General features: G+C 43.7%; 1 long non-coding RNA gene across 1 annotated transcript; it reads right to left on the bottom strand.

Moving 5' to 3' along the window:
- Positions 1-423: 423 nt before the first annotated feature.
- Positions 424-19,849, bottom strand: LOC310836209. Its single transcript, XR_014559922.1, has 3 exons — positions 19,760-19,849; positions 19,624-19,665; positions 424-1,007 (listed from the first exon to the last, which is right to left on the bottom strand). It is a non-coding gene; the product is annotated as an uncharacterized lncRNA (long non-coding RNA).
- Positions 19,850-20,629: the final 780 nt, after the last annotated feature.

The following is a 20,629-nucleotide window of genomic DNA, read 5'->3' as shown; positions in this document are numbered from 1 at the left end:
TAAAGAGGTTTGGCAACTTAAATTGACAGAATATGCACAACTTGCAAATTTAACATATAGAATAAGAGAGCAAGAAGAAACTACATTTAAAGAAGATTGGAGAACATTTATTGAATATATGGGAAATAACTGTATACAGCTGAAAACGCTGGCAGCACTAAGATAAATTCAACAGAGTAAATAATTTTTGATGGATGTAAAAGTGGAAAATTGATTTGAATGGTTATAGTAAAATATGCAGGGATGTGTGGTTTGTAAAATGAACCATGGAAAGAGAAGAAGGAAAGTCATTGGATATTTAAAAGTTTGTAAAATGTTTATTTGAAATTGTAAAACAGGAAAATTTAATTAAAATTATTACAAAAAATAGAAATGTATAGTGCAGATGGGGCCTACCTGGCCCTCAGGAGGCCACAGCTCTCACTGGCCCCACTCTGCACCTTTCTCAGATGCTTTTGTCTGACTGCAGCAAGTCCTTGAACTATGACAATGCTTCTTGCCCGTCTGTATGGAAGTTGGATAGATGTATGTGCAGGAGTCTGCAGAGAAGTATGCCTTCTGCATGCCTGGAATGTAGCCTACTTTGCACTGATATGAGCCACAGTCTGCTATTGTTTTTGGTTGCACCCACTACCGGCCTATGGAACATAGGGTTGCCATATTTCAAAAAGTGAACATCCTGGCAAAGTTGTTGACCTTTTTTTGTTTTTTGTTTCGCAAAATTGTTGAGCTTTGGCAACATCCTTATGGAAGGGTCTGTGGCCTTTGGGTGAAAAAGAGTTCTGCTTCTTCCCTCAGTGGACCTTTAGTCTGATCCAGCAGGGCTCCTCCATTGCTCTAAGCCTCTAAAGTAATTCTATGAGTCAGGTTCCTCTGCTGCACAAAAGTTTGACAACTGATTATCTTGACAATGACGGTGCTGATCATTATGTCTAAATTCTTTCTTTGGCCTCGGAAGAAGGTGCAGAATTATCTCGGAGTCAATCAAGCTCTGCGTATAAATACATCTGTAAGAAATGAAGTGTCAGGAAAAGATTATTTCTAGCTCTTTTTTTCAGAACTTGGAGGGAAAGAACATAAATTCATGGGATGGAATGAGAAATTGCCTCCACCAACTCGCTCACGGTATAATGAGGACCTTCTGCACACTTTTTAAAAATGGAAGCGTCAGAACTTTGACACACAAAGAAATTCCTCATATTACAGATTCGTTTAACGCCAAACATTTTAAATCCTTGAACCAATTTGGAAATGATTTTCATATTTTCAGAGCTCAGGGTTGGTTCTCTTCTCTTCCCCACATTTCCTTCATATAAAAATATTCTATCCTTTGTGGGGGGCTCTTAAATAAAGTAAAAAAGCTATAGAAATGTAAATGTCACAGATTTAAAAACTGTTGTACAAAAGGACGACCTCACTAAATTGATTTCAGGGTTATGTGGGATGTTCTTGGGCTGCTTAAACAATAGCAAATTGGAAGTAGACGGGGAAAAGGTTTAGGTAAGGGACTTCATCAAGGAAAATAGGGGCAGGTCAAGGTAATGGATTTTGACGCAGGTAAGCCATCTGGTTATTTTTTTAAAATATCTAGTTCTTATTTAACTATTTCTGTCCCAAACCTTTTGCATAAATTTTGCACTCCTGTGGTGGCTGACAGAGTAGCAATAAGCTCACGGGAGTCCATGTGTTTGGTAACCTGAAGGCTGGATTACTGCAGTGCACTCTATGTGGGGCAGCCCTTGGGCCTGTTCCAAAAGGTCCTGCCTGTGCAGAATGCAGCAGCCAGGCTGCTGATGGGAGTATCTGGCTGGCAGAACATAACATTGTTGTTAAAACATCTACACTGGCTTCTCAACTACTACTGAGCTGGGTTCAACGCATGCATAAGGGCAAATTCATATGTAGTTTAAAGTAACATACAAAATGCATCATACGCAGGAAAACTGCTTTGTGAAAATATTACAGGTAGGTAACTGTGTTGGTGTGCCGTAGTCAAAACAAAATAAAAAAATTCCTTCCAGTAGCACCTTAGAGACCAACTAAGTTCGTTATTGGTATGAGCTTTCGTGTGCATGCACACTTCTTCAGATACACTGAAACAGAAGTCATCAGACCCTTATATATAGTGAGAGAGTGGGGAGAGGTATTACTCAGAAGGGGGATGGGAATGGGTGATTGGCTGATAGGTGTGGTAAACCTGTTGACGACTGTTAACAACTACAATTGGTCGTGCAGGAAAAAGCAAGGGGTGAGATGGCTAAAAATAGCTTTATCATATATAATAAGATAAGAATCCAATGTCTCTATTCAGACCAGGTCTCTCCATGGTTTTAGGTTTGGAAATAAGTTGCAATTCAGCAACTTATCTTTCCAGTCTATTCCTGAATTTATTTATTTTGTAATAAGACAGTTACTTTGAGATCTTGTATAGAGTGTCCTGGGAGATTGAAGTGTTCTCCTACTGGTTTCTGTGTCTTGTGATTCCTGATGTCAGATTTATGTCCATTTATCCTTTGGAGTAGGATTTGTCCTGTTTGTCCAATATATAGAGCTGAAGGGCACTGCTGGCATTTGATGACATACACAATGTTAGAAGATGAGCAATTAAATAGTCCTGAGATGGTATGTTTGATGTTGTTGAGGCCAGTAACGGTGTTTATGGTAGGCTCTGGTACCAGTGCCCATGTTAAGTCAGGCTGTTGTATTATTGTGGGTGAGGAGTTGTTTAAGATTGGGTAGCTGTCTGTAGGCAATGAAAGGTCTTCCTCCCAGAGCTTGAGAAAGAGAACTGTCATTGTCTAGGAGAGGTTGTAGATCTCTGATGATGCGTTGAACTGTTTTAGCTTGGGAGCTGTATGTGATTACTATTGGTGTTCTGTTATTTTCTTTTTGGGGGTCTGTCTTGCAGCAGGTTCTCTCTGGGTATCAGTCTGGCTCTGTTGATGTGTTGTTTAACTTCATTGGGCAGATACTTTAGTTCTAAAAGGGTTTGCTGTAGATCTCTTAGGTGAGAGCCTCTGTCTGTAGAGTTGGAACAGATGTGGCTGTAACGTAGCACCTGGCTATATACAATGCATTGTTTGGTATGTTTGGGATGGTAGCTAGAAGCATGTAGATATGTTTGTCAGTCAGTTGGTTTACGGTATAAGGTGGTGTCTATATGCCCATCCTGTATTTTTATAGTAGTGTCCAAAAAAAATGCACTTCTAGCATAGATTGGTTCATTGTTAGGTTGATGGGGGGGTGAAAGTCATTGAATGTCTGGTGGAAGGTGTCCAGGGTCTGTTGACCATGTGTCCAGATAATAAAAATATCATCAATATATCGCAGGTACAAGAGAAGCTTAAGTGGGTTGGAGGAAATGTTATAAATCTGCCATGAAGATGCTGGCATACTGTGGGGCCACGCGGGTGCCTATTGCTGTGCTGCTGATCTGGAGGAACAGATCATCACCAAATTTGAAGTGGTTGTGGGTGAGGACAAAATGGCAGTTTGGTAGCAAAGTCCGCTGTGATTTTATCTGAAAATGTGTATATTAGGCAGCACTACATGCAAAAATGTGCACATTAGCAGAAGCTGTTGCTAGAATGCTGATACATTTTCAGGAGGGCTTTTTCCTTTTTTATTATCACAAACGGTGGAAATGCAGAGGTCTGAACTTACTGTAAGTCTGGAAAAACAGACAGAGAGAGAGAGAGAGAGAGAGAGAGAGAGAGAGAGAGAGAGAGAAACCCAAACTGACAGATTCACTCATCCCTAACAATGATGGCTGCTTTCTTAAGACTTAAGAAAAAAAAAGAAAAAAGTTACATGCTGGCGATGGAACCTGCAGCCTCTCACAGCCCTGTCTGAAGATACAGTGCTACCTCTGGTTACGTACTTAATTCGTTCCAGAGGTCCATTCTTCCCTGAAACTGTTCTTAACCTGAAGCACCACTTTAGCTAATGGGGCCTCTCGCTGTTGCTGCACGATTTCTGTTCTCATCCTGAAGCAAAGTTCTTAACCCGAGGTACTATTTCTGGATTAGCGGAGTCTGTAACCTGAAGCATATGTAACCTGAAGTGTATGTAACCCAAGGTACCAGTGTACAGGGAATTTAACCAGGGATCTTCCACATGTAAAATAGAGGCTCTACCATTGAGCTATTTCCCCAGCTACAATGTTTGAGTGCTCTGTTTGTGGAATTTCTCTGCTGGTCCCTAACACCAATGAATAAGGAACAAAACTATGAAAAATAGTTCTGAACTGAGAGAAATGTGGGTGTGTTTTTTTTATTTAATTGATGCTGCACAGACTCTCTTCTGAGACAAGCCTATTTGGTTCAACACAAGTTGCTGTTGTAGCTTGTCTTTTGGGTGTGTTGAGAAGGCCAGCTGTTTTAAAATATAAATGGGAAATAAATAAATCACAGAGTGTAAAAATAGCCTTACTAATGAGTTAATCTGCATGTTTAAACACCAATAGGCAAAGTTACAAACTGGAGCATTCCTGCCCCCCTCTGGATTGTCCATTGCCAAAACGGTACTTATTGAATTCGACAAACATTCTTGTTCTCTCCATTATATCAATGTATTTTTAAGTGTGGTGGTTGGGCAGTGTTGCTCTTCAATCTCAATGTTTCCTTTGCTTTGTCTGCATTAATAATTGCTATGCATTTAATAAATAAGAGGACAGAAGAAATAATACCAATTCTGAATACTGGCACTTAGCTTGCAATGAACCTCATTAAAGTCAGTGATCCATGCTTTGTTGTTTAAGTAAGTGCATGTAATCCCTCCCTTCACATTCTGGGGATTTAGTCCACCCCCCCCCCCATTTGGTGAGCACAGTCCTAATGTGATGTCTCTTATTAGGAATTGATCTTACTGCCTGGTACTGACCAGGTAAAGTGAGCAATGGCTAGTGGGAATTTGTGGGAGAGGTCCATGTTTGACTCAGGGGTAGAAAATCTACTTTGCAGACAGAAGATCCCAAGTTCAGTCCCCAGCATCTCCAAGTTGGACCCTCTGTCTGAAACTCTGGAGAGCCACTGCCAGTCAGTGTAGGTGAGATTGAGCTAGATAAACCAGTAGCCTGACTTGGCAGAAGGTAGTGTCCTATGACTTCAGCCAATGAACCACCACAAGAAGACTTTCTTGGCTGGAGTGGCTGTACTCCCTGCAATTCCAGCTTCTACCCAGAAAGTGATGCTCAGCCTAACTTCTCAGAGCAGAGCAGATGAGACAACACTGGTGCCCTAGGAAAGCTTCTAGTTCAGGCTTCTTGGTGGTCCAAGCACAGCTTCCTGTTTCATCTAAGCCTTCCCTTGCAACTTATTACTCTCTGCTTCTGCAGTGTTCAACAAAGCAAAGCAATAAAGATGCCTCTGAAACTATTTCAAAAGAAAAACCACCAAGTGCAAGAGTATCAACACAGGACCACAACACCAACTAACCAGTAGGTAAAAGGAAGTTTTATATATTCTCCTCACATAGGAAGATTCTTTATATCAAGTCAGGACATTGGTTCATCTTGTTCACCATTGTTTACAAAGACTGGCAGTGGCTCAGCAGGATCCCAGGAAGCAGGCATCCCTAAGTCATACGAGGAGAAGCCAGAGATTGACCCAGTGAAATGCCTTGGCTGTGGCTCAGTGGTAGAGCATTTGTTTTGCATGCAGATGGCCCCAGGTTCAATACTGGGCATCTTAAAGAGGCGCCAGAGGAGAACCCATCTGAAACTGAGAGCTGCTCTCAGTTAGTGTAGACAATGCTGAGTTGAATGGACCATTGGCTGACTTGCTATGAACTTAATACGTCCCCCAAATTCTGTGACCTCAGCATGCCACAGACTCAAAGCAATTGTGCTGAAGGCTTGACGTACCATAAATACTCTAATCCTTGAGCTCACTCTAAAAGGCATTGAAGCTTTGAACGTGTTAGGAGCAAATGCATGCAAAAATCTTAAAGACATGTGAAAAGTACCCACTCTGCTGTCACTACCTCTCCTGTCCTGTACTCCAAGACTCCTCAGAAATTTACTGGATTGGAAAAGCAATCAACTTGGAGGGTTTTAAAAGAGGCTATCAGTGCAAAGGCTATCAGTGATGACCAACGATGCTTCATATGTTCTGTCTACACAGTTGGAAGCAGTATGCTTCTGAATAAAAGTTACTAGCAATCGTAGCTGGAAAGAATGTTGTTCCAATCAGGTCCTGCTTCTGGGCTTCCCAGCTAGGCATCTTCTTGGCCACTGTAAGAAGAGGATGCTCGACTAGATGGTTCTATGGCATTATCCAGCAGCCAGCTCTTCTTATGTTCCTTCGTCTTAGCCTTTGGTCTTATTTTAAACCTATCCGTTGTTTTTCTGTGTTTTCAACCATTTTTAATCATCGTATCTGTAAATTGCTTTGAGATGGTTGTTTAGAAGGTGATAATAATAATAATAATAATAATAATAATAATAATGATAAATAATAATAATAACAACAACAACAATCCTACATTCTTAGCTTCAAGCATGGAGAAAGCAGAGGCAGAGGCACTGTCTCTGTTGGGAAAACACTACTTTGAGTGTGCCATCTCCATATTCCTGATGTCCTTTTACATGCACTTGAATGGCAACCTGCTCTGAGAGACCATCTTGGCTGGAAAGCAGGGTATACCATACATACAGTTCCCACACTGCATTGCTTTCAAATGGATACAAATTTGCATGCACATTACCCTCCCCTCTCCATATTCCAGCACAGCTGGTCATCATGCTCACCTATGCACAACAGATTGGTGCATAGATATTTTAAAAACAATTCGAAATGGCAGCCCATCACACTATGTTCCTGCTTCAGTCTTTTGCTTCCACTTCCTTCAACTCACCACCCCAACCCCCACCTCATGTTAGAAAAACAATTTAGCTTTGCCACTTAATGTTGTTGATGCCATTAAAAGTAATACTGCAATGAATGTTATATCAAACCCAATTACTCCACTGCGCTGCTTTCTGTGGCATTTCCTTTTCCCGGCAAACACTCCTTCACTCTGTCTAGCAATTAACTGCTTGAACAGTATAATAAGGAAGCAATTAAGAGGTGACAGAGAAAAAATTAACACTCCATTTCACATTAAAGGCCAAGTGAGTATCCGTGCCATTGTGAGTTAAATGTGTCTTTGAAAACCTGTAGTTTTGAATGTATTTTCCTTTTGAATAAGAAGCTGGCTCCATGGCTTCACCCCCTCCACTTTTTTCTCTCCTTTTTGTGCATCTAGATTCCCAGTCTGAAAATGGATGATAACTAATTGGGTGCTGTCTGCTTTAATGGGGTATATTAATTGCAGTTTGCTCTCCTGTTAAAGTGTCAGGGAAAACAAAATCTTTGTATTGCGTAGGAGCATTTGTATCCAGCCTTACTTGGAAGCTGCACTGTGTATACCGGGGCAAAAAAAACCCTTCTCCACATGTACCCCCAAAAAGCTGGAGTGACGTTGCCTTGGCAATAATGTTTGCACAATAACTAGCACCCACGAAGTCCTTGCTTGCAGTTGTCCCTTCAGCCCAACACACAAAGCTGCATCATGGAACGGCTTGTGTGGCCATCAAGCATGGTGCCAACCATAGCATTGAGAATGGGCCTGCTAATTGTACGTGCACACAAGTGGTTGGCATGATTCCATTAGTGTGCTGCAGAATGCAGTGATGCTTCCTTCGGATTGGTTTGATGGTGCCACTTTTTTAAGGCTATAGTTTTCCCACTGGGCTGTGGGGATTTCTGCTACTCCCTTGCTGTGGCATCACTTGTTGTGGGTTGAGGGAGGGGACAAGGCTGGGATTTAGAAGACGAGTCAGAGAGTGAGAGGGGGGTACCTTCAGAGTTGGCTTTGGATGTTCCCTTTGCTCATTCTGCAAGCACCCCTCTGGCCTAAGGAGAAAGCCACACTGGAACCCTCCCTCCCTGAGGACCCTGCCTGCCCTCTGCTGTTGGAGGCAATGTCTGCTGAAACATGAAATTCTCCCCCTTTAACTAAGGAGGCTTCTCCCATTGAAGGTAGAGCTGAACTGCACTCCTGGTATGCCCTGCGGAGTCCACCTTAAGGTCCGCAAATGATAACACATTGGAGGCCCCAAGTCACAAGGTGGTTAGATTGGTCTCAACTAGGGCCAGGGCCTTTTCAGTAATGGCCCTGACCTGGTGGAATGCCCTGTCACAAGAGACTAGGGCCCTGCGGGACTTGACATCTTTCCGCAGGGCCTGTAAGACAGAGCTGTTCCGCCTGGCCCTTGGTCTGGACTCAGTCTGACCCTTAAGTTTTCCTTCCCCTTATGGTTTTGATCCATGGGCTACTTTTAAAACGAGACTGCATTTTAACCTGTATTTTAAATTGTCCCCCCCCCTTATGTTTTTATTGTAATTTTACTGGTGTTAGCAACCCTGAGCCTGGCTCAGGCCGGGGAGAGTATTAATTATTATTATTATTATTATTATTATTATTATTATTATTATCATCATCATCATTTAAGGCTCCGTCTTGGGTTATCTGCTGCTGGAGCAATGTTCAAACCTTGTTCCAGCTCCACTTTTAGCTGTACATCTGGAAGCCTCTTGTTGCTTCATGTTGCCTTGACAGAACTTGGATATACCCTGCCTTGATGTCTGAAGGATGGGGAGCCTGTAGCCCTCCAGATGTTGCTGGACTCCAACTCCCTTCAGTCCCAGATAGCACAGCTAATAGTCAGCAGTGATGAATCACAGCCCAGCAACATCTGGAGGGCCACAGGTCCCCCATATCAGTTCTAATACATTATCTTCTTAATACTTTGTACCCTCATGCTTCCAAAGGCAACAAAGTGATCCTTTGCCATAACTGTGTCTTACCTTACTTTTTCGGCATTCTTGATCACCCAAAGTTGAAACATTGAATTGATATATCACCAGGGTTAGAATTAGGGTTGCACCAAATAGTCACTCATTTCTGGTTTGTGGTTTCTGCTGTGCTTTCTGGGGTGGGTAGTGGAGGAGCAGGCACAATGTTCTCCAAGAAAATTGACTTCTGAGTCTGTTCACATTTTCTGTGTCTGCTTATCATTCAAATTGCTCCTTCTTTGCTGTCATTGCCTAGCCAAAAAGGAATAGATTAACTACCTGATCCTAGTCAACTGCAGACCCCCCCAAGGGTCCCTATTTTCCAGGGACATCCCTGATTTAGAGAAGCCATTTTGGTTTCTGATTTGATCCCGGAATGTCCCTCTTTTCCTTAGGATGTCCCTATTTTCATTGGAGAAATGATGGAGGGTATGGTAGGATGTCTCTATTTTCATTGGATTAATTTTGGAGGGTATGGAGTTATCCAACCCCTGAACCCCAGTTTTTTTAAATGTTTAATGTTTATTATATTTTTATATATGTTGGAAGCTGCTCAAGTGGCTGGGGCAACCCAATAAGATGTGTGGGGTATAAATAGTAAAATTATCATTATGGAACGGGACATCCCTATTTTTATCAAAGAAATGTTGGAGGGTGTGCAGCTGGTGATCATGCAGGGAGAGAGACGGGACAAAATGGAAGGGAGTTTCGTACAGGGTAAGCACACCAGCAGAGCTAATCTGGTGCTTCGGTCAGTGGGTTTGCACCAAAGCCATCTTTCCTCCATCATAGCCTTCCAGTAAGCAACAGCAACACACCTGTGGGGAAGCTGACATAGTGGCTTTGTCCCACCCACCAAGCCATTTATAGAGGCAGTGATCTATCAGTGAGAGGCAGCAGGCTGGAGCTAAGGGATTCCTGCCACATAAGCTGCTACTGAAGTGGCCTAGAGACCATCATACTCGTGAGTGCTGCAGAACCTGACGCTGAGGATGCCCAGAGATTATCAGGGTGGGGTATTATTTAGGAGTTTTTTTGTAGGGGGTCAAGATTTAATTTTGTAGGTGCTTCATTAGTTCCTGTTATCATATTGTTTTGTTTGTTTGTATATCTGTTGTTAGACCTTACTATGAATCATGTGGGGATTGTCTAATTTGATTGTATACTTATTGTTTTCATTTATTTTTACTGCTACTTAATTTTTGTAATCTTTATTGTAAACTGCCTTGAGTGTGGCTTAACCAGGCCTAAGCAGAACTTGTCTGAGGTCCAGGGCAGGAGTTTTGTTATAATAAAGTTATAAACTAAAAAAAAAAAAAATCTCTCCCCTGCCTCACCCGGGCCTGGATTTAACAAGGAGATACAGCATGCAAATAAATGATGGTGATGATGAAGATGTTCCTTGCAGATTTCATCACTTCCTCAGATTGTTGATATGATGCTACATGATACCAGGGTATTTCATATGTGCAAGCCCTCTTCCAAAGGGGCAGGGAATGTATTCTCTTTCCAGGCTTCTACAGAAATGAGCAACCAAGCCTGTGAAGGTTTCTACAAATTCATGGAGGAGTAAACCCTATCTATGCACAGGGGTGTGAAACCTCGGGCCTGAATGTGGCCCTCTACCTCCCTCTGTCTGGCCCTCAAGATTGTACCCAGCTAGAATGTTTCATTCAACTGGGATGATGTCTCTTGCCTGAATGGAGGAAGGAAGAGGGTATGTGTATGGCCACATCCACTATGGTCCCTGGGATGTTGTCCGCGTGGGAATGTTGCCCTTGAACTGAAAGAGTTTCTCCCCTATTGATTTTCCCCTATTTTGCTGTCATTAGTTGCTGTGGCATGCCAAGTGATGGCCAACCCACCCAAGGCATTAGCTGCATTATCAACTCGGAAAAGGACAGCCTATCAGCAGTGCAAGTCCTTGGTCTATACAGTATCTGCTATCTTTCCTTTTATGTATGCAGCCTGCCATCTAATGCAACAGCACAGCATGTGTCTGTTCACACACTGGGGCACGTGACCAAGAATTGCTTAATACATCCTGACTTAAGGTGGTGCTGATATTGTGTGTGCAGAGTGGCAAATCAAGCAGTAGCACTTGCTCTGACAAGTGAGTAATTATCTTTGCCAGCTGATAGTGTTTTGTTATTTGCAGGTCAAAATGGAAAACAGGTGCTCTTTAGCAGGTTTCCTGCTCGAAACAGTACCAGGCGATGCAGCGGGGGTGGGGTGGGGGAAGAGATGTCTAACTGCCAACTTTGTGAGGGGTGGGGAGTGAGCAGGCCAGATGAGCGGAATAAATGGTTGCATCGGGAAAAGGATGCTTGCAATTTAGGTTGCTGGAAAGGGCTTGAACTCAGCATAGAGGAAATCATGAGAGGGAGACTGTAGCTGTAGAAAACCTGCCTTAGCTTGAGTCTGCCAGAGCTAAAAGACATCCCATAAGGCTTGCTTGCTTGCTTTCAATGCTGAAGAAGAAAATGGAAATTCCAAAATATCCATGGCCTTTTCTTAGTTTCTTGTACTGGAGTAAAAAGTAATGGCACACAGTTTTACATCTTGATTGATTCAGTACAACATTTCATTGCTAATGAAATGAACAAAAAGGGTGTCAATAGCAGAGCTGGTGAGACCCTGGCAGAGAATATACAGTTCACTGGGCTCGATGGATCAGTTACTTGGCTCTGCATATGACATGATTCAGAAAGATCTACAGCTGGGTGATAGATCGTAGAGCTGCATGCAGAAGGTCCCAGCTCCAGTCCCTAAAATTGCCAGTTAACCAGGTATCATTCCGCAGAGATTTTGAGAATCCACTTGTCGTAGACAACACTGGGCTATAAGAAATGCTAGAAGTGTGACCACTTATGCATTGCATCCCACCCTACCCCCCCAAAAGCCCCCCAAAGGTACTGCAAAACTTTAATGTTAACAAAACAAGAACAACAAAAAGGACACAAATCTGCATAGAATTGCATTAAGTGTGCATGGTGCAAATTTAGAAATTATTATCATCATTTAAATCAGGAGTGGGGAACCTGTGGCCTTCCAGATGTTGGCAGAACTCCTGGACCTTGATCATTGGCCATAGTGGTTGGGGGGAGATGGGAGGTGGAGTCCAGTAATGTCTGGAAGACCAAAGGTTCCCCATCTCTGAGTTAAATAGAAATACAATCTCATGATGGTGGGGAAGACTATGAGCTGGTGCTTGCTCTGTCTGCTGTCCAGGCATTCATTGTTGACAGGCAGCTGCAAGGCCCCTGCTGCTCTCCCTTCTTATGACTCTTTATCTTTAAACCAAACTGAGCAGAGCCCTTCAAATGGGCAATACCTTCAAGCAGACAGAAGTCCTCTGCAAAGAAGAAGACATTACCACTTGACAGGGTGGAAAGTAGGGAGGCCAACAGTAGGTGGTGCAAGGGCTAAGGAAAGACAGAACCACACCCTGACTAGTTTTAAGTAAGAAGGCAGGCAGGCAGGCAGGCAGGCAGGTAGGCAGGGACAGACTGGTGAGCCAGTGCTTCAGGTGTTCTAATGGACCATTGCCATCTTAATCACCAGTCTGAGCACCATGGACTGCATCCAGCATTCTCTGCTATCACAAGTGGACTGGTGAGTTTTAATGTTGTGTAACACACTAGTGGTCATAAGAAAAGCCCTGTTGGATCAGGCCAGTTTAGCCCAACACCTTGTTCTTACAGCAGCCAACCAGATGCCTATGGGATATCCACAAGCAAGACCTGAACACAAGAGCAGTCTCCCTTCCTATGTTATGTAGCAACTGGTATTCAGAAGCAATGTTGCCTCTGACTGTGGAGGCAGAGCCGAACCATTGTGACTAGCAGTGGGAACGTGTTGTGCATCAAATTGTGGAATCTATTGCACAACCAATCTACCAGCAACCTACTTATGCTTAAAAAAAACTTTCTTGAATTTTTGTAGAAGTGCATTAGAAAATTCCACTTAATACCACATATATAAAACTACAAACATGCTTTCTTTTGCACAGCAATGTTGCACCGGCAAAAAACATTCTGTGAACAGAAGTATACCACCAAGTGACTTAGACTCAGCACCAAACTGGATACATCCTGTTGTGCTCATATATGTTCAATGATGCACATAATGATCAGAGCCAGTTTCTCTTTCAGCCTCAAAGGCAGCAGCAACCATTTGGGCCGCGCACATGAAACAAAATCCACCCGGCAAGCTTCATTCTCACCCCCACCCCCATCCTGTCCCTACCTCACTTTTCCAAAGACTGGCTAAGATTCTGAGAAGCACATTAAACTTGGGCTGTATCATCAACCTGAGCACTTCAACCGTGTGCTGTGGACCTGCCAAGTGTCATGCCTTTCTGACTGATCCTTCAGCTGCATCTCCATTTCTCAGTCATGCATCCTCCCTGGAATAATTCATACATGGCTGCAAATAAAAAACAGAGCAGGAAATGCTTTGGTTGGGCTCCAGGGCTCAGTTTTATTCTTTCATCTAGGGGCAGCAAGGAAATCTTCAAGTTCTGGGTCCCAAGGCAAATTCACTCATCTTAAAGAGGAATCTGTCCAAGATGTGAAAGTTTCACAAGCGTCAGGCTCACATCAGGGACCACAGTTGTTAACGTGAAGCCAACCTTTCCCTAGTTTGTTCTCTCTTTTGTTTTGGGTGACAACACCTATTTGCCCTGGGCCTGATTGGAACTGTAATCGAAAACATCCGGAGGGCACCAGGTTGGGAAAGTTTGGTTTTAGGTTTCACTGGGCAAGAGGGTGCACAGAGGCAGATGTTAAGGTCAAGAGTTGCTGTTCCTTAATTTCTAAGGCAGGGATGGAGAAACGTCTGGTTTTCCAGATGTTGGACTGAGACGCCCATCAGCCCCAGCCAGCATGGCTGATGGTCGGGGATTATGAGATTGCTTGTCTAGCAACATCTGGAGGACAACAGGCTCCCCATCCCTGATTGAAAGGAAGATACTGCCCTGCCTTCTGCAACCTGATGCCATCCAGATGTGTATGTGTACATGTGTGTTTGAAAATATATATTGGAATGTCAATGAGGGGAGCAAACCCAGATTAAATGTGAAAGTAATATTGGATGTGTTTTGATGAGGACAATGTCATGTGGACAGTGTACAGAACTTGCACGTGTGAGCAGTCTGTAGCAAACTGCCACATGAAAGTGCCTGACATTCAAATAAAATATGTAAACAATTAATACAGTACTAGCAGAGCAGAAATTAACAACAGGCGGCAGCTAGAGTCAATTAAACAGCAGCTTCTATATCCAAGAACCACTCCAGTAATGAATCATAGAATCATGAAGCAGAAGAACTGCTCAAATGACCGAGATAGCAGTGGTAGTAACAACAACAACAACAACATGTTACAATTGCCTTTTCATATCAGGACTTGAGGTGCTACTTGCTAAAATTGATTGGGGAGAGTGTTCTAAAGATGAGGTTCCAATGCTCAAAAGACCAGCTATCTCAGGGGGAGGCAACTTGGTGTTCTCCAGGTGTTGCCAGACTGCAACTCCCATTATTCTCAACCTTTGGCTATGCAGGCTGGAGCTGATGGGAGTTGGAGCCCAACCAACACATGAACGACACCATTTTGCTTCCTCTTGTGCTAACTTGCAGGTAGTCACCTGCCTCACCTCCAGACAGCATTGCAGCTATCACTAAGCCTTGGAGCTGAAGTCCAGGGCCTCCATGCCCAGGGCAACCACCTCACACCAAATGACCACCCGGAGAGCAACAGCTAATAGAAGCAGCATCAAATACCAGCAAGAGGGCCTGGGCTGGTTTTGGCATGTGGGGGCTCATCGGGGTAACACAGAATAATAGAACTGTAGAGTTGGAAAGGACCCCAAGGATCATCTAGTCCAGTGGTGGCAAACTTTTTAGAGACCGAGTGCCCAAACTGCAACCCAAAACCCACTTATTTATCGCAAAGTGCCAACACGGCAATTTAACCTGAATACTGAAGTTTTAGTTTAGAAGGGGAGGTTGGCGCATCCATGTAGAAAGAGAGTGGAGCAACACAGTGTTGCTTAGTTCTCGAACTACTTGGAACCCGAACACTTCAGACCCGGAAATGAGTGTTCTGGTTTTTGAACTTTTATCGGAAGCAGAACGTGCTATGTTCTGAGTATAACTTCTGTTTTGATTGCCACACTTCCATTTTCAGAGTGATGGAAGGTGGGTTGGGCAGCAAGCGAGCAGGCACCTGCCACTCTCCAATGCTGGGTCCTTCTGCTGCCGCAGCCACAACAGCAACAACCCCTCCTCCAGCTTCGGAGGAGCTGAGTGAGGGAAGGCTGGGCAAGCAAGCAGGCAAGGGGGCAAGGGATGTCACTGCCGCCTCCCCCCAGCCTGATCCTGCTTGCAGGCAAGTAGGAGTGGGATCGGGCTGTTCTTTCTAGGCAGCGTTGCTGCTTGCACGGGAACAGGAGCTGGATCAGAGCTGCTTTTATGTATATAGGAGGAATATATTGTATATATACTGAACATGAATTGTAGGCATTTTGTATGAGTTTGTTAATGTTATGTATAATTTACTAACTGTATAACATACTTATGTTTTAAACTGTTTTGAAATCTCCTGGAAACCTTTGGGTAAGAAGAAACTAACAAGCCTAACAAATAATAACAAGTAACAATATGTTAATAAGTAATAATATGTTAACCCCGAAATCGTGGAACAATGAGAACAACGAAGCGTTTGTGCACAGTGAGAGGAGAATGTACAAAATATATGCAAAAATGAAAGTCAGTGGAAGACAACCCAAATGTTCTCTTTCACAACCGCCCCCCAATGCCTGAAGATGGAAAAAGAGAAAGGGAAGATATTGCTTCAGAAAAGCCAACTCTCCAGAGAAAGAACAGGCTAGTATTAGCTGGGTGACAGTGAGTGACAACTCTTTCACGTGCACCAGTGTGGCAAAGGAAAAAGAGAGGCTTTAGAAACAGAAGCACAAATGACATCCCATCTCCTTCGCAAGGAGTTTGGGCAGCAATACTAACAGAGGTCTCTTGCTCTTGGATTAATCCCATTGTCAAAGAGGTTCCTGGCACTAATGATGCTCCCATTTGGGGGCTGTTGTGCAACATGTCATCCTATCGTCTCACTTTAAATCTCTACAGGATATAGTGCTACAACACATTCAGAGTGACAAGAAGTAAAACCCAAACTATGAATCTAGGAGAGGGAGAAAGGGTGCGGTGGGGAGAACCACAGCAGGTTTTGTTCAGTGGTGGAACACCTGCTTTATATGCAAAAAGACCCAGGTTCAAATCCTGGCATCTCCAGATATGCTTGGGGATGTCCTATGCTCTGGAGAGCCACTAATGTAGGCAGTACTGAGCAGCATATACCATTGGTCTAAGTCAGGATAAGGCAGCTGCCTACAGTCCTGTGTCTCCATCCCTGCACTCTGTATAACTTTAGGACTGGCCTACTGCAATGCACCCTTTGTGGGGCTTCCCTGTTGCTTGATCTGGAAACCACAAATAGTGCAGAAACCTGCCACACAATTACTAACGGGGTTGACATCCCAGCAGCAAACCATACCTGTTGAATAGTGCGTAGACATAGTAGACGATGCAGTGATTTCTCCAAAGCAGCTCTTTATTTGTAAGCTGGAACAGAACTGAAGAGCAAACAGCTCAGCCGGCCTGCTTTTATAGGCAGCCGGCTGTCAACATGGTAGCAACAACAACCCAGGATTTCCTGCCTAAAGTAACTGACGTGGACCTGAGTGAAAACTATATACATGATACTCCTGGTGGCCAGGGTGAGAACTTCAATACATAACAATACATAATAAGGCATTAGTTACAATCATAGTGGTTCCATTACATACAGCAATACCCTTATTGGTTTCAGTAAGGCACATAAGCATATTAATTGACCCTATTCACCATACAGCTTTACATGTGCAGTTTGTCCAGTGAACATAGTCTTCTAAATACGGGCTACTGGCCTTGTGGATTTCCTGGGCGGAGCGTTCAGCAGCTTCCGAGGCCACGGCCTCCTCAATGGCTTTCTGCAGCGTGAGGTCTGGCTTGGCGAGGAGACGCCGTTGCAGATGGATGTCCCGGACCCCCAGACGATTTGATCCATCAGGGCATCGTCTAAGTCTCAGAACTCACAGTGCATGGCAGCCTGTCTGAGGGCAGTGGTGTAGTTACTGATTGACTCCCCCTCTGCCTGGTTCCGGTGGTAAAACGCATGGCAGGCAGCAATCTTGGATGGTTTTGGCACGTAGTGGTTGCAGAGCTTCTCTTGAATCATGTCCCACGGCTCTGCCTAGACTGCTAGAGGCGCAACCAATGCTCGGGCCATCGTGAACACTTCGGGGCCACAAAGGCTGAAGGAAGAGGCCCCGCTTCTGCTCTGCAGACCCTCTTGTCAGCTCATTTGCTTGGAGGTAGCAGTCGAACCGAGCGAGGTAGGAGTCCCATGATTCAGAGGCTGGGGCAAACAGATACCCCTGCTTAAAGACCTACACTAGCTGCTGATTCATTACCAGGTCATTACCATTACATTCAAAGTGTAACTATTGGTACATAATGTCATGAGACAAAGCATCTTGAGAGAAGAAGCAGCAGTAAGGCCTACAAGGCCTACACAATCATTCAAGCCGGCTAACTGTTAACAGCAAACTGCTGAATCATTGTAACTCATCTACAGGATGACTCCTTCTCTCTATAAATTTGTATCCTGTTTGCAGGCAGGCCCAGTGTAGTGTCTGCGCTGTTGTTGTAATGCGTTGCTGTGAATGTAAAGCTAAGGCAGACACAGTGGCTCCAGGACTCCAGTAAATCAGCAACTAAGACTGTGCCTCTGTGAAGAGTCAGATAGCTGCTATGAGCACTCTGTGTATGCTCTTTAACTATGCTGTTTCTGAACAAGTCTATTTTATTCAGCAAATTTTTATTCTGTTTATAAAGAAAACTCTGTGTTGATTAATTTACCGTTGCTTCCAACAGCTTTGGACCAGTTTACTTGGCCTTCCTTCATATGTGTTCACTTGACTGAGTCAATCTGTGGAACAGCCACATTTAGTAGTGCCATAAAATGTTTGTTCTGCAATTGCGGTGCCTTCCATCAGTTTCAGCTGTATCTGGACAGCAGTAGCCTAACATTGATGCATTAGGTTATGTTATTGCAGCACGTTATATGTAGGGCTGCCACTGAAGACAGTTCGGAAACTCCAGCTGGTACAGGATTTGGCAGCCAGGTTGCTCACTGGGACAATTAATTTCTGGGCCCAATTCAAAGTGCTGGTTTTGACTTATAAAGCCTTAAGCAGCTCAGAACCGCAATGCCTCAAGGACCGTCTCTCTCCATATAAACCATCCCTGAGGCCCTTCTTCGGGTGCCTCCCCTCAAGAGAGGTCATGAGGGCAGCAACATGAGAACAGTGCTTTTCTGCAGTGGCCCCCCCATTTGTGGAATGCTCTCCCCAAGGAGGCTCATCTGATTCCTTTGTACATATCTGTAGGAGCTATGCAAAAATGCCTATCTTCAACCAGGCCTTTGGCTCATTAACATTCCATGGCCTTTTAAATGTTTCTGTTGGGGGAAGGGGTTATTGGTTTGTTTTGCTTTAGTTTTTTTAATTGTATTCTGTGTTTTCATTTTGTATTTTTATGTTGTGAACAACCCTGTGATCTTCAGATGAAGGGCAGTATACAAAAATAATCAATTTATTAATTAACAACTTGAGAGGTATAAGGTTTTTGTTTTGTTTTTTAGTGTGGCGTTGCACCTCTCTCCACAATTCCAAGCACAAATTTGAATGTTGCTGTGAAATGTATTATTTTCAAATGGCAAAACTGGCAATATAAGTCAGTCCCTCCCTGCCCCCCACCCTAGAATTGTTGGCTTTAAACATGCCTTCTCGTGAAACATTAACATACCCAACCAGCTAGGATCAGGGAGAGGAAAAGGAAAGAAAACCAAATGAGAACCAGCAAGTGAAGATCACGTGATCACCTCTTGATTTGTTTCCAGCTGTTTTCTAGTCATTAGCTTTTAATTTCAACAGCTGCCTCTTTGTGCTTCTCTCCCCCTACACACCCCAAACTCAGGTATTTTGTGCTGTTAAAGTGATTGTCAGTTCTGTTCTGCTTGAAAGGTTTCAGTGTATGTTGCCATGGCCACGGGTACCAGAATTGGAAATAAATGGGGGGGGGGGGCGGGATCTAGGAATTGACATGGTGCTGATGGGGAGCTATGAGCCAAAAGGTTGCCTATTAGTGTTGGATTTGGTTTGGCTAAAAGGAAAAATGCTAGATATAGTAAAATAAAAGGAGAATCCCCTGGGTGCCTAGATCCAGGTTTGGGTCAATTACTCTTTGGTTGTACTCTTTAGCAGTTTGAAAGCATGTCAAAGTGCAAGTAGATAAATAGGTACCGCTCCGGTGGGAAGATAAACGGCATTTCCGTGCGCTGCTCTGGTTCGCCAGAAGTGGCTTGGTCATGCTGGCCAGAGGACCCGGAAGCTGTACGCCGGCTCCCTCAGCCTGTAAAGCGAGATGAGCACTGCAACCCCAGAGTCGTCCACAACTGGACCTAATGGTCAGGGGTCCCTTTACCTTTACCTTTACTCTTTGGTAAGAGAGCCTCAGCAGAGATTTCAAATCACAAAACATGCGGCAAAGTAAAGAATGGAAAATTAGGCTGGTAGACCTTTAAAATATCTCCTCCTAAGTCATTTCCAAAGTCCCCTTAGCATAGAAAAGACCACACATTTGGTAAGTTAAAAATGGCTTAGTTACAAACTTTTCAATTGTTAGATTTGTGCGTTTTTCCTTACAGCCCTAAGAAAAGACAGACAGTAAAACTTAGTTTCCAAAATGGTAACTGTTTCCAAATTATTTATATAGAAACACAAAGATGGCTTGCTTAACCCACAAAGATTAAACTTTGGGCATCCAGCATTGATCCTCTTTGTGGAGGTTCACATTGTGGAAAAGAGTGAAAACAAAGAGTTTGATAACCCTTCCTGCCAAGGTGAGCAAGCTTTGACCTAGCGAAGCCTGGCAGGACAGCTTACTCTATGGTCTTAACCCCTTCATGCATTATGGTTAAGCATGTTGGTTATATGAGGCTGCTTATCCCACAATTACTTTGGCAGATTCTGCAATGTCTGCTGGAAAATCTGTTTTAATAGAATGCCTAAATCCTTCATCGGAACATGGATTATAGCTAAATAGAGCTATCTATGCCTGGATTCATAATAAATAAATATATTAAAGAAGAAAAAGGAGAGAGAGAGTATAGCCAGTGGGGAGAGTTGGGGAACCTCAGAGGTTGGGGATGGCAATTGTGGCCATCCAATCCTCTCTAACCGGCCCTCAGGGCTCTTCCCAGGTCATATCCCATACCCTAAGCAACCCCCTTTGCTCCCTCCTTGGGTCTTTTTTGGCTGGCTGGAATGTGTCCATAAACTCCAATAATGCTTGTTTATGTGCATGGAGGATAGAGAAGGGTGTAGGAGTCTGTGTAGCAGAGACTGTGGTGTCTTTAGGATATATGGTTTACTTACACATATATACAACCTGACCCAGGATGAAGGGATTGCAGAGCATTCACATCTCAAGAGGAGAGGGAGACACCCATGGCTCTTCTCCAGCCAGACTCATATCTGCCTCTTCGCCTCCCTCCTCTCTTGCTTCAGCTCCTGGCTCTAATTCTGGACTTCTCTCTGCCATGGACTCTTCCTTCCCACTAAACCCTGTTACCTCTTCAGCTTCTGACCATTCCTCCACTTCCACTAGGTGT

Source organism: Podarcis gaigeae, assembly GCF_964106915.1.
Source record: "Podarcis gaigeae genome assembly, chromosome: Z".
Taxonomy (NCBI): Eukaryota; Metazoa; Chordata; class Lepidosauria; order Squamata; family Lacertidae; genus Podarcis; species Podarcis gaigeae.
Note: the sequence above shows the minus strand (reverse complement) of the source record. Positions and strands in the feature narration are given on the sequence as shown.